This window comes from Tamandua tetradactyla, chromosome 5 (genome assembly GCF_023851605.1).
Source record: "Tamandua tetradactyla isolate mTamTet1 chromosome 5, mTamTet1.pri, whole genome shotgun sequence".
Taxonomy (NCBI): Eukaryota; Metazoa; Chordata; class Mammalia; order Pilosa; family Myrmecophagidae; genus Tamandua; species Tamandua tetradactyla.
The window spans coordinates 96,485,927-96,498,082 of NC_135331.1; the positions used below are offsets into that span (position 1 = coordinate 96,485,927).

At 38.0% G+C, this 12,156-nt stretch overlaps 1 pseudogene; it reads left to right on the forward strand.

Annotated features, from left to right (window-relative positions):
• Positions 1-5,505: 5,505 nt before the first annotated feature.
• LOC143683251 (large ribosomal subunit protein eL24 pseudogene) lies at positions 5,506-6,099 on the forward strand (annotated as a pseudogene).
• The last annotated feature ends 6,057 nt before the right edge of the window (positions 6,100-12,156 follow it).

A 12,156-nucleotide genomic window follows, 5' to 3' on the forward strand; every position in this document is an offset into this window, starting at 1 on the left:
ACTAAGTTCTTTGATACACAAAAGTGTTTAATTTTGAGGAGTTCCTATTTATGTATTTCTTTTTTCAATGCTCGTACTTTGGGTTTAAGGTCTAGGAAACAGCCTCTTATTACAAAGTTTATAAGATATTTCCCTACATTTTATTTAAAAAGTTTTATGGTCTTAGCACTAATGTTTAGGTCTTTGATCCACTTTGAGTTAATTTTTGTATAGGGTGTGAGATGTGGATCCTCTTTCATTCTTTTGCATATGGATATCTAGTTCTCCAAGCACCATTTATTGAAGAGGCTGCTCTGTCCCAGGTAGGCTGGATTGACCGCCTTATCAAAGATCAATTATCCATGGATAAGAGGGTCTATTTATGAACCCTTCATTTGATTCCATTGGTCAGTATTATTATCTTTATGCCAGTACCATGCTGTTTTGAAAAGCTTCATAATATGCTTTAAAGTCAGGCAGTATGAGACCTCCCACTTCATTTTTCTTTCTCAAGATATTTTTAGCTATTTGGGGCACCTTGCTCTTCCAAATAAATTTGATTATTGGTTCTTCTATTTCTGCAAGGTAAGTTGTTGGGATTTTAATTGGTACTGAATTGAATCTATAAATCAAATTGGGTAGAAATGACATCTGAATTATATTGAGTCTTCTAATTCTTGAACATGATATGCCCTTTCATTATTTAAGCAATGCATGATTTCTTTTAGCAATTTCTTGTAGTTTTCTGTATATAGGTCTTTTGTATCCTTAGTTACATTTACTCCTAAATATTCAATTCTTTTGGTTGCTATTGGAAATGGATTGTTTTCCCCTTGATTTCCTCCTCAGATTGCTCATTACTAGTGTATAGAAACACTACTGTTTTGGGGATGTTGATCTTGTACCCTGCCACTTTGCTGTACTCATTTATTAGCTTTTGTAGCTTTGCTGTAGATTTTTCAGTGAGAGTTTTAGTTATTCCTTTCCAATTTGGATGCCTTTTCTTTCTTTCTTTTTCTTGTCTAACTGCTCTAGCTAGAACTTCCAGCACAATTTTGGATAACAATAGTGACAGTGGGCATCCTTGTCTTATTCCTGATCTTAGAGGGGAAGCTTTCAGTCTTTCCCCATTGAGGATGATGCTAGCTGTGGGTTTTTCATATATTCCCCTTATCATATTAATGAAGTTCGTTCTATTTCTATCCTTTGAAATGTTTTCCTCAAGCACAAATTTGAAGTCTAATTTGTCAGATATTAGAATAGCTACTCCTGCTCTTTTCTGATGTTATTGCATGAAATATCTTTTCCCAACCTTTAATTTTCATTCTATTTTTGTCCTTGGGTCTAAAATGAGTCTCCTGTTGACAACATACAGATGGGTCCTGTTTTTTAATCCATTCTTCTAGTCTATGTCTTTTGATTGAGGAATTTAATCCATTCACATTTAGTGTTATTACTATAAAGGCAGTACTTTCTTCTACCATTTTGCCTCTTGGATTTTATATGTCATATCTAGTTTTTGTTTTTTCTCTCTTTTTACCTTAACTGATGGTCTTCATTTCTACAATCTTCTCCACACCTCTTTCTCTTGTTTTTTCCTATCTGCCTGTAGTGCTCCCCTTAGTATTTCTTGCAGAGCTTGTCTGTTGGTCACAAATTCTCTCAGTGATTGTTGTCTGAAAATGTTTTAATCTCCCCCTAATTTTTAAAAAATTTATTTATTTATTAATTAAAAAGATTAAGAACAAACAAAAACATTAATGTATCATTTTGTTCTACAGTAATTCTTAATATCATCACATAGTTGCATATTCATCATTTCTTAGAACATTTGCATCAATTCAGAAAAAGAAATAAAAAGATAACAGAAAAAGAAATAAAGCAATAACAGAGAAAAAAAAAAGACTATACATACCCTTACCCCTTCCTTTCATTAATCACTAGCATTTCAAACTAAATTTATTTTAACATTTGTTCCCCCCTATTATTTATTTTTATTCCATATGTTCTACTCGTCTGTTGACATGGTAGATAAAAGAAGCATAAGACACAAGGTTTTCACAATCACACAGTCACATTGTGAAAGCTATATCATTATTCAATCATCATCAAGAAACATGGCTACTGGAACACAGCTCTACATTTTCAGGCAGTTCCCTCCAGCCTCTCCACTACATCTTGAATAACAAGGTGATATCTACTTAATGAGTAAGAATAACCTCCAGGATAAATTCTTGACTCTGTTTGGAATCTCTCAGCCATTGACACTTTGTCTCATTTCACTCTTCCCACTTTTGGTCAAGAAGGTTTTCTCAATTCCTTGATGCTGAGTCTCAGCTCATTCTAGGGTTTTTCTCAGTCCCTTGATGCTGAGTCTCAGCTCATTCCAGGATTTCTGTTCCACGTTTCCAGGAAGGTCCACACCCCTGGGAGTCATGTCCCACATAGACAGGGGGAGGGTGGTGAGTTTGCTTGTTGTGTTGGCTGGAGAGAGAGGCCACATCTGAGCAACAAAAGAGGCTCTCTTGGGGGTGACTCTTAGGCCTAAATTTTAAGTAGACTTGACCTATCCTTTGTGGGGTTAAGTTTCATATGAACAAACTCCAAGACTGGGGCTTCTTAGCCTATGGCTTTGGTTGTCCACACTGGTTGTGAGAATATCAAGAATTCAACTTGGGGAAGTTGAATTTCTCCCCATTCTCACTATTCTAGGCATTCCGCGCTTATACCATCTCAATCTTTATCATCTATCTTTCTTTGTGATTTCATTTATGCCCCCAGCCCTCCTTCCTCTATCATTCTCCCATGCAGCTCCATTCAGTGTTTTAACATAATTGTATTACAGTTAGGTAGTATTGTGCTGTCCATTTCTGAGTTTTTATATTCAGTCCTGTTGCACAGTCGGTATCCCTTCAGCTCCAATTGCCCAATATCTTACCCTATTTATCTCCTGATGGTCTCTGTTACCAATGAAATATTCCAAATTTATTCACTAATGTCAGTTCATATCAGTAAGACCATGCAGTATTTGTCCTTTAGTTTTTGGCTAGTCTCACTCAGCATAATGTTCTCAAGGTCCATCCATGTTGTTACATGTTTCATAACTTTATTCTGTGTTAAAGCTGCATAATATTCCATTGTATGTATATACCATAGTTTGTTTAGCCACTCGTCTGTTGATGGACATTTTGGCTGTTTCCATCTCCTTGCAATTGTAAATAATGCTGCTATAAACATTGGTGTGCAAATGTCCGTTTGTGTCTTTGCCCTTATATCCTTTGAGTAGATACCTAGCAATGGTATTGCCGGGTCATATGGCAATTCTATATTCAGCTTTTTGAGGAACCACCAAACTTCCTTCCACAGCAGTTGCACCATTTGACATTCCCACCAACAGTGAATAAGTGTGCCTCTTTCTCCACATCCTCTCCAGCACTTGCATTTTCTGTTTTGTTGATAATGGCCATCCTGGTGGGTGTGAGATGATATCTCATTGTGGTTTTGATTTGCATTTCTCTAGTGGCCAGGGAAGTTGAGCTCTCTTCATGTGCTCCCCCTCATTTTGAAGGACAGTTGTGCTGGATATAGAATTCTTGGTTGGCAGTCTTTCTCTTTTGGAATCTTAAATATATCATACCATTGCCTTCTTGCCTTAATGGTTTCTGCTGAGAAATTCACACATAGTCTTATTGGGCTTCCCTTGTCTGTGATGGATTGCTTTTCTCTTGCTGCTTTCAAAATTCTCTCTTTCTCTTTGACATCTGAGCGTCTGATTAATAAGTGTCTTGGAGTATGTCCATTTTGATCTGTTCTATTTGGGGTACGCTGCACTTCTTGGATCTTTATTTTTATGTCTTTCATAAGAGTTGGGAAATTTTTAGTGATTATTTCCTCCATTAGTATTTCTCCTACTTTTCCCTTCTCTTATCCTTCTGGGACACCCATAACATGTATATTCATGTACTTCATGCCCTCATTCAATTCCCTAACACTCAGCTCCTATTTTTCCATTCTTTCTCCTATATTTTCTTTTGTGTGTCAGATTTCAGATGTCTAGTTCTCTAGTCACTAATCCTTTCTTCTGCCTCTTCAAATCTGTTATTGTAGGTTTCCATTTTTTTTTATCTCTTCCCTTGTGCCTTTCATTCCCATAAGTTCTGTGATTTGTTTTTTCAAACTTTCAAGTTCTTCCTTTTGTTTTCCCAATGTCTTCTTTATATCCCCCCTCAAGTCGCTGATTTTCTTTTTAATAAGATTTTACATGTGTTCAGACATCCTGAATTAGTTGTTTCAACTCTTGTATTTCATTTGTAGAGTTGGTTTGTTTCTTTAATTGGGCAATATCTTCAATTTTCTTGGTTTGACTCAAAATTTTTTGCTGGAGTCTAGGCATTTGATTTCCTTAATTAGTTTTATTCTGGAGGTTGTTTTCAGTCTTTTACCTAGTATTTTCTTGCTGGTTGGCTTTGTTCTCTATCTGTTCTTTGACATTCAATTCAATTTATTCTAGGCTTCTAGCATGGATTTTGTTTACCTGATCAGAATTTTTCAGTTCTTGTTTTTATTTTGTTTCTTGCCCTACCTACATGGAGCCTTTTTTTTTTTTTTGAGGATGATCTCCTCAGATATTATAGACCCCAGTCAGATTTTCTCAGACCAGAGAGGCCCATGTCTCAGGAGGAAAGAATAGTCAGCATCAGTTTTCCCAGAGGGTGAGACAGCATGTTGTCAGACTTTCCTATGAAGCCTCTAGACTCTGTGCTTTTCCTGTCCTGCCCAGCATGTGGCACTTGTCTGCCTACATCTTCCCACCAGCATAAAGTGATGTGGTGCCTTTAATTTCAGCAGACTCTTCCTGCCAGGGTCATGGTTGAAACAGAGGTTGTAGGATGGCTTTGGTTACTTCAGTTTTCTAGTCCCTGGGATCTGAATTCCTTGAAGGATGGATTCCACTTGAGTTGGGTCCCACATTTCTCTTGGCGAAGATACACCCTTTAGGGAATTGACCTCTTTCACGTCTCTCAGACAGGCTTAATTCTGCCCTTGCCTGTGGCAGTGCTGCAGCTCCCAGTTCTATCTAACAAGAGTTCTGTGTGGGTTCTCAGCTGTTCCACCGGGTCCAGGCTGGTATACACTGTGTGTCCAGTCACTGATGTTCCCCCAGCAGTTGTTTGGTACCATTCCTGGCTATTTACTAGATGCTCTGGAGGACAAACTAAATTCCATACCTCACTAAGCTGCTATCTTGCTCTTCCCCTGATTGGATTTTTCTGCCAACTGATTTTTCACAAGGTTTCCATGTCTATTCAAAGGGGGTAAAGAACAGTCTCTTCCACAAATGGTGCTGGGAATACTGGCTAACTAAATGCAAGAGAATGAAAGCAGACCCCTATAACTTACTTCATATAAAAAAATTTAACACAAAATGGACCCAAGATCTCAATATAAGAAACACAAATATAAAACTCCTAGAAGAAAATGCAAGGAGGTCTTCACCAACTTCCTGGTCTGCTGGCATTGGCAGCCATGAAAGTGGAGCTCTGCAGTTTCAATAGGTACAACATCTATTGTGGACATGGGAGGTGTTATGCCAGGATTGAAGGTTTCCATTTCTTTTGGAAACTTTTTTTTTTTTTTTAATACATGGGCAGGCACCAGGAATCGAACCCGGGTCCTCTGGCATTCCAGGCAAGCGTTCTTGCCTACTGAGCCACTGTAGCCTGCCCGGTTTTCCATTTCTTAATGCAAAATGCAAGTCAGTGTTCCTCTCTAAGAGGAACCCTCGGCAGATAAATTGGACTGTCCTCTACAGAAGAAAGCATAAAAAGGGACAGTTAGAAGAAATTCAAAGGAAAGGATTCACCATGCAGTTAAATTACAAAGGGCTATCACTGATATGTGTCTCTTGCTGATATTATGGCCAAGGGGAATCGGAAACCCAAAGTTAGAAAGACTCAATGAGAACAAGCTATCAGGGCTGTCAAAAAAGTAAGAAAGGCTAAGCAAACATCTAAAAAGACAGCAATAGCTGTTGTTAAGGCTCCCACAAAGGTAACACCTAAACAAAAGATTGTGAAGCCCATGAAGGTTTCCACTCCCTGAGTTGGTGGAAAATGCTAAGTTGGCAAATCAGATTTTTTTCAACTTTTTTTTATTGTATAGTATAACATATATACAAAGCAAAGACATAAAAATGCAGTAGTTTTTAAAGCATTCCTCAACAAGCAGTCATAGGACAGACCCCAAGGTTTGTCATGGGCCACCACATGATCTTCTCACATTTTTCCTTCTAGCTGCTCTAGAATATAGGAGGCTAGAGGGCTTAAATACTTTTTCATCATCACAATTGATTCTTTCCTTCGTTTTTTTGTGAAAAATAACATATATACAAAAAAGCTATAAATTTCAAAGCACAGCACCACAATTAGTTGCAGAACACATTTCAGACTTTGACATGGATTACAATTTCACAACTCTAGGTTTCCACTTCTAGCTGCTCTAAAATACTGGAGACTAAAAGAGATATCAACCCAAATGATTCAGCATTAATATTCATTTGTTAAGTCCTATCCTCTATGTATAATTTCACCATCATCCTTGATCTCTCCATACCTCTCCATACTCTCCTTAGGATGGTTTGGGCTATGGCAATTCTAAATTTATGACATTGGAAGGGTCTGTCACCAACATGGGGTAGGGAGATGGAACCATCTGATGTTCTGGATAGGTTGGGCTAGGTTTCAGGACTTATCTAGACCAGGGACCCATCTGAAGGTTATAGGTTTCTGGAAAGTTACTCTAGTGCCTGGAACCCTTGTGGAATCTTATATATTGCCCTAGGTATTCTTAGGATTGGCTGGAATGATCCTGGTTGGGGGTTGGCAGGTTATGATAGGCAGCAAAATCTAACTGAAGCTTGTGCAACAGCAACCTCCAGAGCAGCCTCCCAACTCTATTTGAACTCTCTCTGCCACTGATACTTTATTAGTTACACTTCTTTTCCCCCTTTTGGTCAGGATGGAATTGTTGATCCTACAGTGCCAGGTATGGATTCATTCCTGGGAGTCATCTCCCACATCACCAGGGAGACTTTCACCCCTGGATGTCATGTCCCACGTAGGGGGAAAGGCAATGATTTCACTTGCAGAGTTGGGTTTAGAGAGACTGAAGCCATATCTGAGCAACAACAGAGGTCCTCCAGAAGTAACTCTTAGGCATGCCTATAGGTAGGCTAAGCTTCTCCATTACCTGCATTAAGCTTCACAAGAGTAAGCCTCATCTGAGCCCCCAGTCTTGGGGTTTGTTCATGTGAAACTTAACCCCACAAAGGATAGGTCAAGTCTACTTAAAATTTAGGCCTAAGAGTCACTCCCAAGAGAGCCTCTTTGTTGCTCAGATGTGGCCTCTCTCTCCAGCCAACATGATGAGCAGTCTCACCACCCTCCCCCTCTGTGTGGGACATGACTCCCAGGGGTGTGGACCTTCCTGGAAACGTGGAACAGAAATCCTGGAATGAGCTGAGACTCAGCATCAAGGGACTGAGAAAAACCCTAGAATGAGCTGAGATTCAGCATCAAGGGATTGAGAGAAACTCCTCGACAAAGGGGGAAGAGTGAAATGAGACTAAGTTTCAATGGCTGAGAGATTCCAAACAGAGTCGAGAGGTTATCCTGGAGGTTATTCTTATGCATTAAGTAGATATCACCTTGTTATTCAAGATGTAGTGGAGAGGCTGGAGGGAACTGCTTGAAAATGTAGAGCTGTGTTCCAGTAGCCATGTTTCTTAATGATGATTGAACAGTGATATAGCTTTCACAATGTGACTGTGTGATTGTGAAAACCTTGTGTCTGATGCTCCTTTTGGCTACTATATCAACAGACGAGTAGAACATATGGAATAAAAATAAATAATAGGGGGAACAAATGTTAAAATAAATTTAGTTTGAAATGCTAGTGGTAAATGAAAGCGAGGAGTAAGGGGTATGGTATGTATAATCTTTTTTTTCTCTATTATCATTTTATTTCTTTTTCTGTTGTCTTTTTATTTCTTTTTCTAAATTGATGCAAATGTTCTAAGAAATGATGAATATGCAACTATGTGATGATATTAAGAATTACTGATTGCATATGTAGAATGAAATGATATCTTAGTGTTTTGTTTGTTAATTTTTTTAATTAATAAAAAAAGTTTAAAAAAAAAAAGAGAGAGAGCCTCATAATTAAAGGCATGGCCTATTGATTTGGATGTCCCTAAAGTTTGACACAATACCAGGGATTCCCTGATGGTAAGGTTTAATAGTTCCATATTCTTTTCTCTCCTCTCTCAGGGGACTCTGCCAATACTTGTTGATTACCTGCTAAATATACTCTAGGATGTTTCCAGGCATTACAATAATCTATACAGGGTTAAAGGATCTCCTTATTTTGTGCTTCCTGTGTTTCAATTGTTCAAATGAGCTATACAGATAGGTAGAATTAGATTATGTACTACAGAAAATTTCAGTTCCAGACCAAATAAACCTTTCTTCTACTGGTCTCAAAGAGTATATGTGGGTCTAAAATATAGACACTGTCTTACTTACCCCTATGTTCTGAGTACTTTAACCCCAATCTGTTTGGCTTCGCTTTTATCTCTAAATATCAGGTTATATATATAAAGCAGCCTCTTAAAAAAATTAAAAACAAACAAACAAACAAATAAAACAGCCTCTTAAAATCCAGAAATAATAATCACCACTCCGGACTTAATGTGTCTGCTCTAAAAGCTTACAATCTACGCCCCTTTTTCTTATAAGCATTTTCTAAAAGTGACCATACCATCGTTGTTCTTCTGTTTCTGGTTTATTTTATCTCACCAAATGTCCCACGTGTTCATTCACATCTTGCATGCTTCACGACTTTTGTTTCTTTTTGTGGCAGCACAATCTTCATTCATAAGTATACCCCATCGTTCGCCAATCTACTTCTCTGTCAGTGCATCCTTCAGCCACCTGCATTCATCGGGCATCATGTAGAGGGCCCAAAGTCCACAGTCCATCAACATTCTCAATTTTAGATAATTTCATTGTTCCCAAGAGACAGAACACCAATCAAATCAGTTTTTAAAATAAAGATCCAACACACAGAAAAATACAAGGAAACATCTTCGGACCTTGTGCTAAGCCTTGGTTTCTTAGACTTTACACCAAAAGCAAAAGAAACAAAAGAAAAAAGAAATAAGACTTGATCAAAATTTAAAACTTAAAAATTTTTGTGCACCAAAGACTTGATCATGAAAGTAAAATGACAGTCTACACAATGGGGGAAAATATTTGGAAAACACACATATCAGATAAGAATTTAATATTTAGAATACAGAAAGAATTCCTACAACTCAGCAACAGAAAGACAAACAATACAATTAAAAATGTGTAAAGGACTTGAATAAACATTTTTCCAAAGAAGATATATTAAATGGTCGATAAACACATGAGAAGATGCTCAACATCATTAGCCATCAGGGAAATGCAAATCAAAACCAGTGTAAGATACCATTTCACACCCATGACAATGGCTACCATTAAAAATATGGAACATAAGTGTTAGAGAGGAAATAGAGAAATAGGAACCCTCAGACATTGCTGGTGGGATGTAAAATTGTGCAGCCACTGTGGAAAGCTATTTGACAATTCCTCAAAAAGTTAAGTATAGAGTTACCATATGTGTCGGCAATATCTATTCTGGGTATATATGCAAAAGAACTGAAAGCAGGAACTCCAGATATTTGTACACTGATGTTCATAGTGACATTATTTACAATTGTCAAAAGGTGGAAGCAACCCAAGTGTCCACCAACAGATGAAGGGATAAACAAGGTGTTGTATATACACACAATGGAATATTATTTGGCCTAAAAAGGTATGAGAGACTGTTGCTTGTTACAAAATAGACAAACCTTGGGGACACACATTGAGTAAAAAAAGCCAGATACAAAAGGATACTGTATAATCTCACTTATATGAAATAAGCAGAAAATGCAAATTCATGAAACTAGCATACAGGTTACCAGGAGTCAGGTGGGGGTGGAGAATGGTGAGTTAATATTTAATTGGTACAGAGTTTTTGTTTGGGGTGCTGGAAAAGTGTTGGCAATAGATGATAGTAATGGAGCTACAACCTGTTGAATGCAGTCAAAACCATTGAATTGTATATTTTTAAGTGGATAAAACAGGAACTTTTAGATTGTATATATGTTATCAGAAACAAAGAAAATACAGACCCGTGTAACACAAAGAACGAATCCTAATGCTAACTGTGGGCTATAGTTAATAGACTACTTATAATAATATAGTGTCATCAATTATAACACATATTGTACTAATTTAAAATGTTAATAATAGGGGAAACTGTGTGTGTGAGAGGGGGGTATGTGGGAACTTTGTACTTTCTGCTTTATTTTTCTGTAAACCTACAACTAGTCTAAAAATAGAAAAGTGTAGGTATAAATCACTTCTAGTCATTTTTTACATTTTCTCCCAGGACCTCTGATGAGCCCTTTCCTCTGAGAATCTTAAGTAAGCAATGCCCTGGAAAAAGCAGCACAAGGGTTTCAACATCCCAATGGGTTTTCCACATTACATCAATTATTAAGTAAGCTATGAAGGGACCCACGAGGTACAGCAGCAGCTCCATGCTACCCTCTCATGGCAAATGCCCTGGGTCATCCCTGGCCTGCTCTGGGCTGGCTCTTTGGGCAGTTATCCTACTATGCAGAAGGTCATTTATGTGTCCTCAGCAGGGCCAAGCCTCGGTGTACCTAAAAATATTGGCTGGCAAATAGGTTAACAGTATGAGCAACAGATACCAATAGACACAGAATTTTACTTTTCTGTCCAACTGAGGATCACAGGACTCTCCCAATAGTTTAATGCCTTAGTTTTGTTTGGTGTTTTGGCTTAGAGCTTTTGAGCCTAATCTTAATCCACAGATCAATCCAAACGCAAATGTGAAAGCCTTCCTATACTCAAAGCACAATCCTAATAACTCAGAATATAGATAGATGGCTAAATCATCACTGGTAAAACTCCAGAGCATTTGAAAAAGGCCATTCCAGTGACACTCACCCTTGTCGAGACCTGGAACCCTCAGGCTTGTGTGTGATTATATCCCAGAGGTTTAACCTGGATGATTCAGTTGGAAGAATAGAGTAGGGGAACAGAGAATTTAGTAACTGTTGACACTCCAGGTGCTCTAAGCACACTGAGATCAGAATAAGAAGAAATAACCTGGGGTAGCAGTGGGGCAGGGGTATAAATAAACCAAAAACTTCCTAGGAAGTGCTTGAAATCTAATTCCTGGATTTTTCTTCTTTCAGGGATCACTGGAAATAAATAATCTTTACTCAGAAGGGGGTGAGGGAGCGTTTGATGACATTTTGGGGTCCCTTCCAGCCCTACAAGTAGAGGCTTATTTAGCAGTCCCTGAGAACAGTCAAATGTGATAATGTGAATAAAAGCAAAAACCAATTTACTTATAAGACTGGGACAAAAAATACCTCATCCCTGCATATAGCCATCACAGGGAAATAAACACACCTCTGAGGTTTCAAGTTCCCAGATGAACTTGAAAGCTGCTCACTCAGCTAATGGTCAGCTGAAATCAAGTAGGCCTTTCTAAATTCAGGAAATCAACACTGCACCTAAAGCTTAATGATCTGATAAGAACAGGACATACACAGTATCCTTTTTTCTTGTCCCTGTCAGGCATTTAATTGGTTTATACTCCACTTTAATGCTGTTTTTACACGAAACCTCTGGGAACAGGTGAGCAAGGAAAGGTGACAAGTCACTCACAGAGGGTCCCATGAAAAATTTAAGGCAATCTAGATTTCACCTCATTATAAACAACTACATTTTAAAAGAACACTATTGGGATCCACTCATAAATTGAATCTCTTCTATGTTTGAGAACAAGGTCTGCCTTGGGAGGTTTACTGATTTGTTCAAACCTCCCACATTCAGAGTTATTTTAAGGGAATATTTGAATTATATGATTTTTAAATTGCAAATTAATTCTTTCCTAGAACAATGCTTTTTTGCCCTGCGCATTGCAGTGAAACTTTGGTTGGGATGATTTCTCCCTTTGTATTCAGCTTTGATAAAACAGAAAAGCCCATGTAAAAGATGAGGCAAATTAAGA